The sequence below is a fragment of the Callithrix jacchus genome, chromosome 11 (genome assembly GCF_049354715.1).
Source record: "Callithrix jacchus isolate 240 chromosome 11, calJac240_pri, whole genome shotgun sequence".
In the NCBI taxonomy this organism is placed as follows: domain Eukaryota; kingdom Metazoa; phylum Chordata; class Mammalia; order Primates; family Cebidae; genus Callithrix; species Callithrix jacchus.
The window spans coordinates 9,787,808-9,806,045 of NC_133512.1; the positions used below are offsets into that span (position 1 = coordinate 9,787,808).

The following is an 18,238-nucleotide window of genomic DNA, read 5'->3' on the forward strand; positions in this document are numbered from 1 at the left end:
GCCTTCAGAGGCAGAATGAGAAACAGTGGCTTCTGGAAGGCGATCTACCCCAAGATAGATTCTTTTTCATGGCTCACTTGGTCTAGGTGTGAAAGTGCCAACTCAAGTGACCTCTTAGGTCAGTGCTTCCCAAAGTGCTGACCCCTGACAAACAGCATCAGCACCGCTTGGATACTTGCTAGAAATGCAATTTCTTGGACTCCATCCCAGACTTACTAAGAGAGCTACTCAGGGTGGGATTAGCAATCTACATTGTAACTTGACTTTGGGACCTCTAACCTAGACCAGGAAATTAGGGCTCCTGCTTTTGACCCTCTCCCTTTCTACCTCCCCTTCATCCTTCACCCACCACCTTCTAAATACCAAAAACTAGAGCTTCTGCAGGTCACATGGGGAGCGGCCTTTGCAGAAGGGAAAGAAAGCGTTCTTAAGATTTGTCAAAAAATTAATAATTATTGGTTGAGAAAGGAGAAATCAACTGGAAAAGCATTCTTTCCAAGCAATCAATCGGTGATAGCTGAATGTGTGTTCATACTACCCACACATACAACTACGTAGTGTAGTACAGTGGTGCCAGCCACTTGCTCTAGGGCCAGAAGCCCTGGGTTCAAATCTCAGCTCTGACACCTGCTTGTTATATGACATCAAGCAAAGCATTTATTTCTTGTCTGTGAAATAAAGAGAAAAACACACCACCTCATGGGGTTGCCATAGAATCATATGTGTAAATAGATGTGTCATTTTTAGAATAGTGCCTGACACATAGTAAGTACAATCTCATTGTTGGCATTAAAATCTAAGAGTTTCAGCTGGGCGCAGTGGCTCACACCTTCAATTCCAGCACTTTGGGAGGCTTAGAGGGTAGATCACAAAGTCAGGAGATTGAGACCAACCCGGCCAACATGGTGAAACCCTGTCTCTACCTAAAATACAAAACTTAGCTGGGCATGGTGGTACACACCTGCAGTCCCAGCTACTCAGGAGGCTGAGGCAGGAGAATCGCTTGAACCCAGGAGGCAGAGGTTGCAGTGATCTGAGATTGCACCACTGCACTCCAGCCTGGTGACAGAATAAGACTCCATCTCAAACAAACAAACAAACAACAACAACAACAAAATTTAAGAGCTTCATAATTTCAACTCAGCAAAATTGTTAGCTTTCCCTGACTTTGTTGGCTCAAAGAATCTTTGTTTACAAATTTAAGATCAGGGATTGAGCATGGTGGCTCATGTCTGTAATCCCAGTGCTTTGGGAGGACAAAGTGGGAAGATCACTTGAGGCCAGGGGTTCAAGACCAGAGTAGGAAACATAGTAAGACCCGGTCTCTAAAACAAACTTCAAAAAAATTAGCCAGGCATGGTGATGCACAACTGTAGTCCCACCTTCTGAGGAGACTGTGGCCGGAGGATTGCTTCAGTCCAGGAGTTCTGAGGCTGTGGTGAGCTATGATGGTGCCACTGCATTCCAGCCTGGGCAACAGTGCTAGACACTGTCTCTGAAAAAAAAAAAAAAAAACAACGTAGAAAGAAAGAAGTTTAAGATTGTGGATAGCTGGGTCATAGTGATAAGTGAAAAGAACCTGAATTTTACTAGGCACTCAAGTCTTTTCTTATAAATGGAGGCCACTCCCTTTGTCCTGTCTACCCTGAGATATCTACAGAGAGCTGGGATACACCCTTCCCAGAAAGCAAATAAGTGGAAATGGAAATTCCAGGTCAGCCTATTGCAGAAAGAGGCTCAGGGAGGGAAGCTGGTGCTCCACGCCTGCCTGGCACCGTGAAGTCCACTGCAGGGCTTGACTGGTTTTTATGTTTTTACTCAAGAAACTCAGAAGGCGGGTGCTGAAGGAAGAAACAGGAGGAGGCTGGAGATCGGGTAGACAACGGGAGGGTGGCTGTGCTCCAGGCAGTCCTCAGAGAGGAGCCACTACTCCTTTGTCTGGACAATACAGACTGCGGGGCTGTAACCTGAGGCAGGGAACCCGGCGACACAATCAAAGGGCTTGGGCTCCGCAAGGCCAGTTCCCTTCAGCATCAGTTTACTGTGTGACTCCCCAGGGTCCCACCAGGGGAATCAGATGGACGTGAAAAGGGGGAATGGAGACAGTTTATTTGGAGACTTTGGTTTCTAATCAATTGTTCTACCTGACTGTGCGCCGAATATGCTCCTGACATCCTAAATTTTCTTGAAAACACAAGGCCATATTCTCAGTGGAGCGTATTTGGCTCCACTTCCTCCTGCTCTACCTGGTCGCATTGCCCATTCAGCCTAGGATTTCAGCTTTAGGACCCTGTCCCATTCTGGACACACTTCTCAGGAAACAGTCTTGGCTTGTTCTCTACGAAGATGTATATTACAGAAATATTCTATTTTATTTTTTCTTGGACTTCACACCTCTGAGAATAGAGTTTTTTCCTGTCTTTCAAACCGCTTTGAAAAATATCCTAATTACATGAGAGCAAATAGTTAAACTGGGAATAAAGAACCATGTGAAAAAGCTAGAGACATGAATTCTAACTTTAACAGGAGAGTTAGGGCGAACACCATGTATACCCTCTGGCTGGCAAATACTCCTTTAATATTTCTTTCAGGATTCTTCTGGATTAAGTTTCCTTTGTGAATATGCCCATCTCCATAATTAAGCTATATACCACTTTGATAAATAAAAAGGAAGTCAGTTCCCCCCTCTCCAATCCCCTACTACATACACATTTTTATAGCCTGTCTAATCCCATTCATTTTGTTATGGTTCTGGCAGAGATATCAGTGTCTGGGAAAATAAATTATTTAAAAACCGGTCTGAGACGGAGTCAACACAACATCAAAACCACCTATAAATACGTCACTGTATTGCAGGTTTAAACCATTTGCTTAGAAGTTTATGTCAAACAACTTCTGCCTCAATTCTGTACATTGATGGGTAGTAGATTAATGAAACTCATATACCCCAATTATAAAAATTAATGCCATGAGAACTTTTGAGCCTAGTAGACAGCTCTAGGACATCACTGCTTTAGCAAAGTAGCTCACCCAAAGGTGGAAACCTCTCAGATATATATGGCCATACCATCCATATTATATGCAATCTGAGAATGGCCTCTCCTTACAGGGTCTCTTACCAGCCTCATTCCCTCAATGCTATTTAACTGACAAGGCAGATGGATTTTACTGCCTAGCATTTTCCATAATCTATCCATGGATTTCCAGTCTTGCCAAGAAGACCACTGCTTTCTTTCTGTGGAGTTTCCATTCTCCCTCCATCTGGCCCTGAGAATTGCTTCACGTCTTGTTCCATAACCCACACTTTAGTCCATGAGCCTGATGAAGTCTGACCATGTCCTTCCACTTATCAAAACCCTCCATGAGCCCTCAAGAGATGAAGCCCACACTTCTAAACCTGTGTTGGCAGGTGCTTCTCCTTCTTCCCCCTGTTTGCCGTTCCAGCCTCATCTCTAGCCCCTCCTTGTCTCCTATTCTAAAAATCAATCAAATTTGCTTCAGGCTCTGAACTGGGTCATCCCTCCCATTCTCTGTCCTCCGAATACTCTTGCATGCCCTACTTTCCACCTCTGCCTACCACCCTCACATTCCCCTTCAGTTGACCAACTCTTCCTCAGTTTCAGCTTAAACACCCTGACCCCAGTAGCAGTCCTTCAATCCTGCCACAGTTCCAACGCACGTCCAATGGCTTGACTTTTCCCAGTCTACCACTGTTGGTTCTCTATTGCATATTTTCCCAGCCTGATCATCTGCATGCGAGGCTGAACCATCACTCTGCAGTTGAGACCACAATAGTCCTACTTACTGTCATATCCCTGCTCCTGACTCTCTGAGATGGCCTTTTAGAATGTTTTACACATCAGGAGAATTAGTCAAGTGCACAGTATTTCATTGATGGCATTGTTTGTGATTTTCAACCTAGACTTTTTTATATTGCTGATTTTGATGATAGATGTGTCACTGACTGGCTCCAGGTCAGCTTGATTTCACCAAGCCTTCAGTGTGCTCAAGCAGTAAGGACTCCTAGGGAGAGCAAGCAGACGTCTCTGTTTTCCTATAAAAATTCCAGTTTGTATTCAGTAGAATTATTAGCAGTGCCCTCTTGAATTCTCCAAAGGTTCCCAGATTGGGTGATTCATTTTAAGGTCTCCATATTGATAGCCCAGGTCCTTTCCTTGAACATTCAGAAAATTTCAACCTTCCTAAAAAGCAGTGATATGGGGGAAATTAATCAAAGAGTTAATAACTTTTCAGTTAATTCATTTTCTAGGCCACATGAGTAGCCTCCTGAGAGGAGCTGACACTCATCTTTAGGTATAAAGTACACGTGTCACCCAACTATCAATGAATATTTCAAGTGCTGTTTTTCAAATGCTTTGGGTATTTCTTAGAACATAGAATAAGAAACAAGTACAGATTCATAATATAGTGAACAAATCTGTGTGTGCAAGTGTCTGAAGAATTTTCTCAATACTCGAGACCTCTTATTTACTTTGAGGCAGAGCCCAGGAGACATTTGCGTTTTTGTTTCGTGTGTGGGTGTTTTGTTGTTGTTGTTACTGTTTTGAAGGTTTTTTGGTTTTAGATCCCCTGACACTACCACCTTTGTCCTGCACTATCCACCCCAACCTCCATCCCACTCCTATATGCCGCAATTGGGGAAAATCTTTTAAAACAATTATCAAGATTGGCTGCCTACTGTGATCAAATTCATTAGATAATAGCTAAACTCTACATTTCACTTGTGCACAATGTTTTACTTTTTTCTCTCTCCCTTTCTCTCTCCACCATTCACATGGAAATAATGCCATAGTTGTGTAGGGATAAATTTGAGGTGCTCTCCGAGGACCTGGCATATTTCAGAAAACACTGGCAGAGGGTGGATAGGTATCTCTGGCAGCAAGAGAGATGAGGAAAGAGAGGACAGTAACTCCTTTAAAAGATTTTTTTTCCCCAAACTAATTGTCACTATTAGTAATTGCTCCTAAGTAATGTTAATTTTAAAAAAAATTGAAAATAGCGAAAACGTAAAAATGAGAATATTCTTTTTAAAATAAAGTTACACATATAATATTATACTCTATATACCCTAAATTTTGGATGGTAACAAGTAAATATTGTATTTTATATTTTCCATTAGACAGAATAATTTCCAATGATGTTGAATATTATTTTAGAACAGTGTTTTGCAATTGAGGGTTTGCATCAGATTCCACTGGAGATTTACGTAAAAACTGACTCCGAAGTCCTGTACCAAACCAAAAAAAAAAAAAAAATCAGAAAGAGGGTGTGGGGGATAGAAGCGCTGAGTCATGAAGCTGTGGATTCAAAGATCGCCTTGGGTAACTTTGATGTGTAACCCATTTTCTCATTTTAAGAACCACAGTTAGAAACCGTGTCTAATAATGACAGCATTCCATGGATGGATACTGAGAATGTAACCAGTTCCCCATTGCTAGCCATTTGGGTTGTCAGATTTACTAGGTCCGAGGATTTTGCCTTTTTAAAGCTAAAGTGATTTACTCTACTGCAAAGGTGTGTCACAACTTTAACTTACAATCTGTGAGAAAGCTCATCTTATTAACGTCTATATACTTTTAAAATAGAGACAAACCTTGTCCGTTCAATTAATGAATAACGGTTTTCACCATATATGGAATTACATTGCCTTGTTTTCTAGTAGGTTTATAATTTCTCTGTGTTTATTGACTACTTATGTTTTCCATCCTTTCCTTCTACTCATCTCTTTTCTTATTAATTGGTAAAATCTCTGTATTTTTAAGAATATAATATTCATTTTTCTTATATTATTGTGACATGTATTAATGATTCTTTTTCTTTTGGCTTTTAATTTTATTTGTTGTTTTGATATGTACAGACTATACGTAATCAAATGTAATACTGCTATTCTTCATATTCCTTCTTTCTAAATATTCTCCTGCTGCAGTTAAAGAATCTCTTTTTTTCAGGTCTTCTATAGATTAATTCTATAATCCATCTGGAATCTATTTTCATGTATGATTGAAGTAAGAGATCTGGTTTCTTTCTTTCCAAGTGCTTTATCAACTTTTCCAATAACACTTTAATAAATAATTCCTTTTTAATCCCTCTAATTTAAAATATCAAAATTATCATGACAGGATGTTTAGATATAGAGGAGTCTTCTTAATTGTTTCCTATTCTGTTCTACTGATTGTCTTCTAGAACTAATATCATGCTTTTTAATAATTGTAGCTTCATACTACATTTTAGTGTAAAAAATGCAATTTTCCCCTCATTGGTCTTGTTTCTTAAATTTTTGTCACTTAGAATCATTTCAACAAGTTTTAAATATATTTTGATTGCAGTTTGAAATAGAATTGCATTAATTTTATTCAAAATTAAGAGGAATTACTTTTTTTCAATAACTGGTTTTTCTAAGAAGAAAAATATATTTTTCTATTTAATCAAATTTTGATAGGGTTTTAGCTTTTCTGAAATAGGTACTAAATAACTTTATTATTCTTATTGACATATGGTTTATAGTTCAGTTGATAATATCAAGTTTATTTACTCAATATTATTCTGAACTGTGAAATAGAAAAACAATTGATTTTTGTATGTTTATTTTGTACCTCACCATCGTTACAAATCATTACTAATACTTTTCAGTTGATTCACCTAGGCTTTATAGATTGCAAACTATATTATCTATAAAAATTGGATTTCCTCCTTCCCAAATGTTATACTTCTTATGAATTTTAATTGGTTTTGCAATGACCAGACTTTTTATAAAAATCATAAGTAATAGTGCTAATAGAAGGCATACTTTTCTGACTTTTAATGTCTTTGGTATTTCATGGTAAGCCTGAGATCAGCCTTTGATTTGTGATTTCTATAGTATTTTTAAAATCAGGTTAAAGAAATCTTCATTATCACTCTGAGAAAATCTTGGCACTGCGTTTATTTTTTAACTTTATTTGAACTATTTTTAGACTTATAGAAAAGTTGAAAAATAGTACAAAGAGTTTCCATTTATTCCTCTTTCAACCTTCCCCAATTTGAACATGTTACATAAGCATAGCACATTTATCAGAACCAGGAAATTAACACTGGTACAATATCATTAATGGGCTTTTTTTTTTTTTTGACGATATATTTGATAGGTGATGAATAAAATGTTCAAACATAAAAATGTATTTATTATAATAAAGTCTCTAAGGGAAGTGGAACAGAAATCTACATGTAAAGAGAAAAAGGAAAGGTGTAGAATTTTGAAATTTAAAAAAAGAGCTATTTTCGCATATTCTTAAGTGGAAGATAATGTTATCAAATTGTGATATTTTATTAGATCACTCTAAAGAATGCTTTTATTTAAAATTTTGATGTTTATATTTCAAAAATTACATTATTTTCAAAAATTTAAAACTTGATAAAAGTTATCTAATTTGAAATTAGACATCGTCTTCGACATTATAAAGCTATGTAATTTACAAATTATTTTGCTGGCACGCAAGCAACAACCTGATGACCATTGCTTTACTTTACTATGAAGATTCTACTGCGTTTAAGTGTGAAACACCTCATCAGCTCACTGGAAAGATTAATCAAATGGACTGCTTGCAAAGATTAGCCCCTCTATTTGAATGAATGAGTTCATCTACTCAGGGGAAATTGTATATCCATATCCCACAATAGCCTAATTCTAATTTATCTGAACTACTGCAGTGGTTGTGTATAAGCCATGGCTCAAACAGTGTAAGCTACACTGAATGCGTGTTATGATGTGAGCTACCAACTCTGATTTTTGTTAAGAATACAAGGTAGGCCAGGTACAGTGACTCTCGCCTGTAATCCCAGTACTTTGGGAGGCTGAGGAGGGAAGATCGTGAGGTCAGGAGTTTGAGACCAGCCTGACCAACATGGTGAAACCCCATCTCTACTAAAAATATAAAAATTATCTGGATGTGGTGGCACCTGCCTGTAATCCCAGCTACTCGGGAGCCTGAGACAGGAGAATCACTTGAACGTGGGAGGCAGAGGTTACAGTGAGCCGAGATTGTGCCACTGCACTCCAGCCTGGGCAACAGAGAGAGATTCCATTTCCAAACAAAACAAACCAAAACATAGGGTATTGGGTAACCTGAGGTGGTCAGTTAACACATTATTGAAATTGTAATGGGAAAGAGATCCTGATCCAGACCCCAAGAGGGGGTTCTTGGATCTCACACAAGAAAGAATTCAGGGCGAGTCCATGGTGCAAAGCAAAAGCAAGTTTATTAAGAAAATTAAGTGGTGAAAGAATAGCTACTTCATAGACAGAGTAGGGCATTCCCAGAAGAGGAGGAACATATCACCCTAGTTACAATACTTATTTATTTATAGGATAAAATTTTATAATGGGGAGATGTGCTCTGCTACAAGGGTTTGTGATAAAGGATGGACTTTCTTAAGTACTATAGTTTGCAAGAATTGATAGTATTATCTTCCAAGCAAAATTAGGAATGCTTCTGTTCTCAATATTGGGATATTAGGACACTCCTAACTCTGAGTCTGTTTAGTAAATGTTATCCATCTGTTCTCTTAACTGTAAACATCTAGAAGCTAGGAATACCTAACTTTCTAGGAATGTAGCCCAGCAAGCCCCAACCTCGTTTTCCTGCCCTCACTCAAGATGGAGTCACTCTGGCTCAAACACCTCTGACATATCTCTCCCCTCCCTTCACAAGAGAACCCTTAATCCTCATGCCTGCAGAGGGATGGAGATCCATCATCTATAACTTCTTCAGGCTGAATGGGGTGATGACATTTCTGCCTAATTATCGGGTCTCTTGTATTCCAGGTAGAGAGGAGCTCAGTCAGAAAGCATTGGTATAGTAAGGGTTATTCATAGCTGAGTTCTGACAAAAGGTGATATCTGGCAGATTAATAAGTGTCCAATTTAAGAAAGCATTGAGTAAGCTTGTCTTGCATTCTTACACAAAGAGAACCACAATATATTCCACAGCAGCAAAGCAAAATAAGTAAAATCACTCCAAGTAAACTAAACAGGAAGTCTTTCCAAGAACTGGGCAGTTGTTGGAACTAAGTCGATGTAGGGTCAACTGACAGCGCATCCATGGCAGAGATAGGAGTGTCTAAAGCTTTCATAGCCACGGTAACATGTGAATAGTCTGGAACATACATGCAACATTCAGTTTTGACCAAAGAAGTAGTTCCTCCTTGGACCACTGTTAAAATGTCCAAAGCCATACAGTTTTGTAAGGCTACCTGCCTAATCTGAGAAGTTTTCTCAGTTAGGAGGGTAAGGGAATGGTGTGTATTATTGAACGCTGCAGACTGTGCTTGGCTAAGGCTTCAACTTGATTGTAGCTGCCAGTGGGGAAAATATCGCCATTAGGTAGAACCACAGTGTGGCCCATTTTTGTCACTTATGGCGAGCCTTTACAATTTCTCGGTTAGATGGGATAGAGTCCAATTTGGTGAGGGTATGTTCCAGAAGATAAGGACAACCCCACATATGCCTTCCAGGCCAGTTATAAGGTAAATACAGACAGCCATGAATTCTACCAGCCCATAATCCTCCCCAAGGAGGAGGTTAGGTACCTGTTTTTGGCAAATTATGTTGGCATCCCATCCACATATGCTCTGTTAAAAGAAGGATCTGATTACATTGTTGAGGCGGCAACCATCCCACATCACAGGTTCCAGTCTGGTGGTGACTATTACTGTACCTTTCTAAACACAGAGGCAATTTGCTTCATACCTGTACCTGCACAGCTGTCCATTGTGTACAGCATAACCTGAAGTTGGGATAGAATTTAGCTGTTCCTTCATTGAATTTAAAAGGTGCCTTCTCGTCTCTTCATAGGAGAGGAAAGGGTTAAGGCCTGTGTGCCTATGATACATTAAAAGAGGGACTATGTTTATAATGTTCAGTTTCCCAATCATAATAATAAATCCCTATAAACTTAGTTTGGCCAGTTGAATATGCCTGGGCAATCAGCAAGTGGAAGAAAGTGGCAATTCTCCGCATACCCAACAGTTTATCTGATTATGTAGAGAGGCTAAAGTCCGTGCCCACTCAGCAAATAAGTTACTCTTTGTATGATTTCAACTTATACCCAGAAGCAGAATGGCAATCCTTATCTTTATGCTACCCAGCCCTTTCATTTCTTCTGAACAGAAGCTGGAGACCGCTGGTTGGCTCACAGGAACAAGTGGGATCAGTCCCTCATGTTCCATCCATCTGTGGGACTTCACAAGACGCAGGTTTAATTTGAGACAAGTGGAATTGCAGTTGGGGTACTAAGGAGAACTTCAGAGGGTCCCTTCCAGTTTGGGGAACGTTGATGCACTGGAAATCCTTCCTTCCAAGTTTTTAATAGGACCCAGTCTCCCAGCTGCGCTGTAACAAGATTCTCTTCCTTAGTGGGGAAAGGGATTCTTTGATTTTCGTATTCAAGGCATGTGTTTTGCACTCATCCTAAGTTGATTACATAATTTTGTAGCTCCAAAGTATCTACATCTATCAGGATATCTGTGGTTAAGAAAGGCCTTCCATACACTATTTCAAAAGGGCTGAGCTGTAGATTCCCCTTGGAGACCACTTGAACCCGTAATAAGGCTGCAGGCCATAAAAACAGCCATTTTTTTTTTATGTTTCCTGGCATAGTTTACCCAGAGTCCTTTTTAGAGTTTGATTGGGTCTTTCTATATTACTTAAGACAATAGACTTCGTGCAGAGTGCGAGCAGTACAGAATTCCTAGGGCTGAAGATACGTTTTGGGTAATTGTCACTGTGAAAGATGGGCCATTTTCACTCTGCAAGCTCTTAGGCAGCCCAAATCTAGGAATTATTTTCTTTAATAGGAGTGTAGAAAACTCAATTGTCTTTTCAGATTAGGTAGGAAAAGCCTTGATCCAACTGGTGAAGATGTTGATTAATTCTAATAAATGTTTAAACCCTTTACATGGGGGCATCTGAGTATAATCTGTTTACCAGTCTTCACCGGGGTGCATTGCCTGTGCTGAACAGGTCTTCCTAAAGGAGAAGGTAAAAATTGGTTATTTGGGGCTGGGCGCAGTGGCTCAAGCCTGTAATCGCAGCACTTTGGGAGGCTGAGGCGGGTGGATCACGAGGTCAAGAGATCGAGACCATCCTGGTCAACATGTTGAAACCCGTCTCTACTAAAGATACAAAAAATTAGCTGGGCACGGTGGTGTGTGCCTGTAATCCCAGCTACTCAGGAGGCTGAGGCAAGAGAATTGCCTGAACCCAGGAGGCGGAGGTTGCGGTGAGCCGAGATCGCGCCATTGCACTCCAGTCTGGGTTACAAGAGCGAAACTCCGTCTTAAAAAAAAAAAAAAATGGTTATTTGGGTTATTCACAGGCCCAAGTAACCTGCTTTACTGTATTAAGTAAGCCTCTTTCTATAAAAAGTTGAGACTTCGGTTGAAACAGGGAATCTCTTCCCAAATAAGTAGAGTCATGTAAATGTTCACTGTTTTCCATTGATTAGCCCTTGGTACCAACAGTTTGTTGTCCTTGATAAACCAGTCAGATGGTTCTTGAATTAACCCCTGACCTTTATCCCATTCTTGTTCCTCTTTAGTATATCTTCGTTCTGTCATCACCAGGGCCGAGGGCACTAACATGCCTACAAGGCCAACTGGTTCCTTTAGTGCAGCTGCCTTAGCTGCTGCATCTGCAAAGGAGTTTCCCTGAGCCACACTAAAGTCTCTTTTTTTGATGCCCTCTGCAATGGATTACAGCTACTTCCACGGGCAGCAAAGCCGCATCCAGTGGATTCAGAATTTCCAAATGATGTTTTACAGGGGAACCCTTAGCAGGTAGGAGTAAGTCCCTGTCCTTCCAGATACCAGCATGTGCATGAAGCACCAGAAAGGCGGACTTAGAATCAGTGGAAAGGTTGGCTTTCAAGTCCTTTCCCAATTGCAGGGCTCTAATAAGAGCTATTAATTCTGTCTTTTGAGCCAAGGGAGAAACTGCTAAGGCCTCATATTGATTGTCAATAGCATACCCAGCTTTCCTGTTTCCCTGGTGCACAAAGCTACCTCCATCTGTAAATCATTCTACCTCAAGATTTTCTAGAGGCTCATCCTTTAAATTCAGATGGCTGGAGTAAACTTGCTCCATAACTTGTATACAAGAATGATCTAGGGTGCCTATGGGTTCAGGAAAATAAGTAGCTGGATTCAAAGTCTAGCATACTTTAAAAGTTACATCAGGAGTGTCTAGCAACAAAGCCTGATATTTCAGTAAGTGTCCCCCTGTCATCCACTGGAGTCCTTTAGCTTCTAGGATTCTTTGTATGTGGTATGGGGTTAAAACCTCCAGATGTTGGCCTAAAGCCAGTTGATTGGTTTCATCTAATAAAAGAGCAGTTGCTCTCGTGGGAGCCACCCCTTTTGCATGGTCATGTCGAGCCAGCACCTGGGCCTGGAACCAGGCCACAGACCCTCAGGTTCGCCCACCGACTCCCGACCATGGACCCCCGCAAAGTGAACGAGCTTCAGGACTTTGTGAAACTGTGTAAGCAGGATCTGAGCGTTTTACATACCAAAGAAATGTGCTTCCTTAGGCAGTGGGTGGAGAGTATGGGGGATAAAATACCACCTGCTACTCGGGAAGCTAAATCAGAAGAAAATACCAAGGAAGAAAAACCCGATAGTAAGAAGGTAGAGGAAGACTTAAAGGCAGACGAACCACCAAGTGAGGAAAGTGATCTAGAAATTGATAATGAAGGTGTGATTGAACCAGACACTGATGCCCCTCAAGAAATGGGAGATGAAAATGCAGAGATAAAACAGGAGATGATGGATGAGGCAGATGACACGAAAGTGGCTGCTGTCGAAGCCCTAAAATCGCAGAACATCGCAGAGAGTATGACCGAAAACGTGAAGAGCGAGTGATCAAAGAAAGAATAGAAAGAGTTAAGAAGGCTCCAGAAGAAGCCCTAAACGGTGATGAATTGCAGAAAGCCATTGACTTAGTCGCAGTTGCCATCGAGCTGAATCCTTGCTTGGCCATTTTGTATGCCCAGAGGACCAGTGTCTTCATCAGATTACAGAAGCCAGATTACATAAATCCTGATTCAGCTTAGTCTTACAGGTGGCGAGGGAAAGCACACAGACCTCCAGCCCGCTGAGAAGAAGCAGCTCATAACCTTGCCCTTGCCTGTAAACTGGATTATGCTGAAGATGTGAGTGCAATGCTGAAAAAAGGTCGACCTAGGGTACAGAAAATCGCAGAACATCGCAGAAATTATGACCGAAAATGTGAAGAGCGAGTGATCAAAGAAAGAATAGAAAGAGTTAAGAAGGCTCCCAGAAGAGCTTGAGAGAGCCCAGAGGGAGGAAGAAGCCAGATGACAGTCAGCAGCTCAGTATGGCTCTTTTCCTGGTGGCTTTCCTGGGGTAGTGCCTGGTGGTTTTCCCAGAGGAATGCCTGGAATGGGAGGGGGCGTGCCTGGAATGGCCGGAACGCCTGGACTCAGTGAGATTCTTAGTTATCCAGAGGTTTTTGCAGCCATGCAGGATCCAGATGTTATGGTGGCCTTCCAGGATGTGGCTCAGAACCCAGCAAGTATGTCAAAATACCAAAGCGACCCAAAGCTTATGAATCTTATCAGCAAGGTGTCAGCCAAATTTGAAGGTCAAGCTTAATGCCCTTCTGGTAAATAAAGCCTTTGCTGAAGGAAAAGCACCTAGATCACCTTATGGATGTCACAGTAATACCAACCAGTGTGCCTCTGACCTTCTCATCAAGAGAGCTGGGGTGCTTTGAAGATAATCCCTACCCCTCTCCCCCAGATCTAGCTGAAGCATTTTACAGTGGTTCGCCATTAGGGTAATGTTTTCCTACTAAGAATTACAAACTTTAAACACTTTTTAATCTTAAACATATTTAAAACAAATTTAAAGGGTCCATTAATCCTTATATTTTTCTTTACTAATAATTTTGGATTATTTTTCTTTAAATTATTGGACAGGGCAGATACTTATATATAGAAGATTATTGCTCTAATTTGAGTGAATTAAAAGTTTATTAGTGCGAGGCAAACACAACCCATTTAAGGATAAAGTTTGCGTTGGATATGTGGTTCCTGAAGCATTTTCACTTGTCTTTTAACACGTATTATCTTTTTCTTCAAAGATTTATTTCAATAAAACTAATTGGAAGCATCAGTGTTTCAGTGGGACCTGGGTAGGAACTGGAAGTACTTGGCAGGGCAGCAGCAATCTTGCTGTGTTTTATACAACATGCATCCACGGGAAGGTTGCCCTTAAATCTTACACTGCGGTGAAGGGATGTTTTTTTTTTGTAATGCCACAGTGAAGTTGGAGTACTTACTTCTGTTCTTGTCCGGTATGTCTAATAAATGTTCCATATGGAAATCCTATATGAAGTATGTGGAAATAATTCCACATAGGGGAAATAAGGGAGTACTCTTCTTTTTATACTATGCTCAAAATTCTCTTTCCTAGTCAAAAAATGCCCAACTCTGTGCCTGCTTTCTGCTTGTTACATTTTTCTTCTTTACTTTTCTTGGGATAAAAACAGGCATTTTTCCACGAGCATCATCACTGCTATCATCATCAACAGCCTGACTATACAAGCATATTCAATACTGAGTTTAATTTAATATGTAATATATATGGCATTGTAGGGTAATACCCACAGCAACTGTAGTTTCTTACTTGGCCATAAGAATGCTTATTTCCACTCTGGCAAAATCTTGTCATATCAAAAGACATTGGAAAGAGGGATTCCCTTTGGTCTTCTACTTAGAAAAATACCTCTTGCAGTTAGAGTTTATCTTGTAGTATTCATCTTTGTATTCTGAAAACAATAATGTTTAAATTAAATTGATATACACATAGGGGAACCAAATTTTTTGATCCAATGTGAATTATAAATGAGATAATCCACAGCTCTTCATTGTGGAGTTGTTGAGACTATGAGAGATTCATTGTCTTTGTATTCAGCTCTTCCTTAAATAGTGTAATCATACCCCCACCTCTGCTTGCTTTCTTTTCCTCCCCTCCAATGACAAAGAAAATGATAAATTAAAAATAAAAGCAGTTGCTGCAACTGCACTGAGGCATCCAGGCCATCCCGAAGTGACATGGTCTAATTGCCTAAAAATCTATGCCACTGGTCAGAGGATATCCTCCAGTTTCTGGGCAAGGACAGGTAGGGCATTTCCTGGTTTTTCAGCCACATAAAGAAAAAATGGCTTATCAAGATTAGGGATCCCTAGGGCTGGAGTTGATTCCAATTTATCCTTGACAGCATTAAAAGCTTGCTTACAATTGCTATCTCATTCAAAAGGATCTATGCCTGCTCCTTTCAGGACGTCGTATAAAGGCTTTGCTCTGTGCCCAAATCCAGGCACTTACAAACGGCAGTATCCTGCCATTCCTAGGAAACCCTGCAACTTCTTTCTAGTTTGGGGTTCTGCAATGCTCAAGATAGCTTCCCTTCATTCTGGCACTACTGCCTGCGTGCCAAGGTTTATTTAGCACATATCCTAAATATCTAACCTCTTGAGTTGAAATCTGGGCCTCATGTGGTAAGACCCTATACCCATTAGCTCCCAGAAAATTTAGCAACTTAATGGTATTTTTATCCAAGTCCCTTTTGGTTGGACTAGCAACCAACAAGTCAGCCACATATTGGATAATAGTGCCCTTTTTTAATTGTAACATCCTTAATTCTCTGGCCGATTCATTCCTAAACAGATGAGGATTGTCCATAAACCCGTGGGGAAGAATTATCCAAGTTAATTGAGAAACCAAATGACTATCAGGATTCGTCCATTCAAATGCAAAGATGAATTGTGAATCAGTGTCTACTAGAATGCAAAAAAGAAAGGCACCCTTAAGAACTAAGACTGTAAACCAGTCAGCATCCCCAGGGACCTGGGCTAACAGTATGTAGGGATTGGACACTACAGGATGTATGGGAATGACAGCTCAAATAGTTTGAAAAAATCTATAGTCTCCATTTGACTTATTAACATGATTGGCATATTACAAGGAGACTCACAGGGCCTTAACAACCTGAATTGCGAAAACTAAGCCATTAATGGTTGGATTCTCTTTGTGTGTCTGGCTTTAAGGAGTTTTCTCTCTTCCAAGCGATGGGGTACCAGGCTTAAGTGGGATGCGAAGTGGAGGAATGTTTGATGCTTTGCCTAGAACCTCAATGTCCCACACTGTAGAATTTACTCTGGAGGTTATTTCAGTAGGTAAACTAGATAAGTCCCCTATTGACTTTCCTCCCTTATCACAGGAAAGGAAAAGGAGCAACCCTTTTTCTGCCTTTTGATTTCCAAAAGATAAAACTGTTTGCAGCTAGGTCAACAAATGCCTTCCCAAGGTGGGGATAGGGGGCATTCAGGCATGATAACAAAGGCACATGAGAAAAACCAAAGTCCCTGAACAGCAGCTTAAAGGACAGGTAAAATGATATCTATGAGGTTGTGCAGCTCTCCCCATAATCATACGGTTTTGGGTGACAGAGGCCCCTTATAATGGGTCAAAACAGAGGAAGCAGCTCCCGTGTCCAGAAGGAAGTTAATATTGTCACCTGCCACGTCGAGGGTCCCAAGGCCCCTCCAGAGATATGGCTAGTTGCCCAGTGGGAGCTGTAGCAGAAAGTCTTGGGCCCCATCACTCTTGGGCTTGCTTGAATATTTCAATCATTATTGGTTTAAGTGCCAATGACTCCCTTTAGCGCTCTGGAGAGTCCCTCTTCCAACGGCCAGTTTTCATACAGTGTGCACACTGATTTATGCCCAAGGCATGGTGACCTGGATGCCCAACTTTGGACTTTCCACCTTTCTGCTTCACTTGGTCAGACCAAGAGCCGGGAGGGCAACCCCATGTGGGAGGTGAGCTGAAGGCTGCATCCAAGAGCTGCACCTTGTGAGAGGTCCTTCTTACTGTTTCTGCTTCCTCTGTTCTGTCCCTGTTATTAAAAACTAAAACTACCACATCCAAAAGTGGTTCCATAGGAGTCTGAGGATCCATAGCAGCGTTTTGTGGTTTCCTACAGATATCAGGGGCAGACTGGGTTATAAAATGTACTTCCAACAGGGTCTGTCCTTCCCCTGAGGCAGGATCAGTGTTAGTATATTTCCTAATGGCCTCAACTAAACACCCTTGAAACAAAGCTGGATTCTCATCTTTGCCCTGAGAAATCTCCTTAACCTTTTCATAGTTAACAGGCTTTTTCATACATTCCTTCATACCTTCCAGGGGACCATATGATCTCTCCTCCCCAAGTTCTCACTGCCCCTTTGATAGTTCTATCTTGGATCTTGATCTGGAATTGCTACATTTCCTGCCTGATATATATTTGGGTTAGGCTTATAGGCCAACACCTCATCTGTATGGGTCCTAGCTGTTCCCAAAATGTGTTGTTTCTCTTGTACTATACAACACAGAGAACACAAAACATGCAGATCCTGCCAAGTTAAATTATAGATCAGAATTAATTTCTGATATTCATCTATAAATTTTCCTAGATATTCAGAAAAATGACCAAACTTCTCATTACATACAGCCAAGTCAGACATAGCAAAGGAGACATGTGCTCTTACAGGGCCTTCTTCCCCATTTGCCACCTAAGTGGACAAAGATTTCCTTTTGGAAGTGATAAGAGGCTCCACTATGAGTAGTACTCGCAAGGCCAAATATAGAGTGGGGCAAGGAGCAGGGACAAAGGTTCTTAATAGAACTTTCATGTAAACTAGAGGGAGAAAGGGCCAACACATTTGAACCCTCAGAGCTGACAGAAGTGACTGCTCCACCCAAAAATGCCCTCTGATCTGGGAAGAGGGAAAGATGGAGGCTTGCGCCAAAGGAGCATGTAATATGTCCAGTTCTCTTTTACTTTCTTTTTTCTCATCAAACATGCACACACCTGCTTCAGGGTTTTATCCTGACTGAGCAGCAAAAATGATTAAACATATGATATTTCATCCCATTTTCCCTCCCATTACAAAACAAATCTAGTTGAAGTGAGGCCATAGTTCCAACAGAAGGCTGTTTCTCTTGTTTTCCCAAATAATGCTGAGGCCAAACAGTATTACATAGAAGCACCAGTTTTCTCTTCTTAAGGCCATTTAATTTAAAGTGGTCCCAATGTTTATGAATATGTACTATTGGTGAGTTCTTTCAAATCAATGCTGCGGTTCTCGTGAAGGAAGCAGGTAATGTTGAAAGA

At 40.7% G+C, this 18,238-nt stretch overlaps 1 pseudogene; it reads left to right on the forward strand.

The window, feature by feature from the left end:
* Positions 1 to 12,489: 12,489 nt before the first annotated feature.
* LOC100400054 (hsc70-interacting protein-like) lies at positions 12,490 to 13,668 on the forward strand (annotated as a pseudogene).
* The last annotated feature ends 4,570 nt before the right edge of the window (positions 13,669 to 18,238 follow it).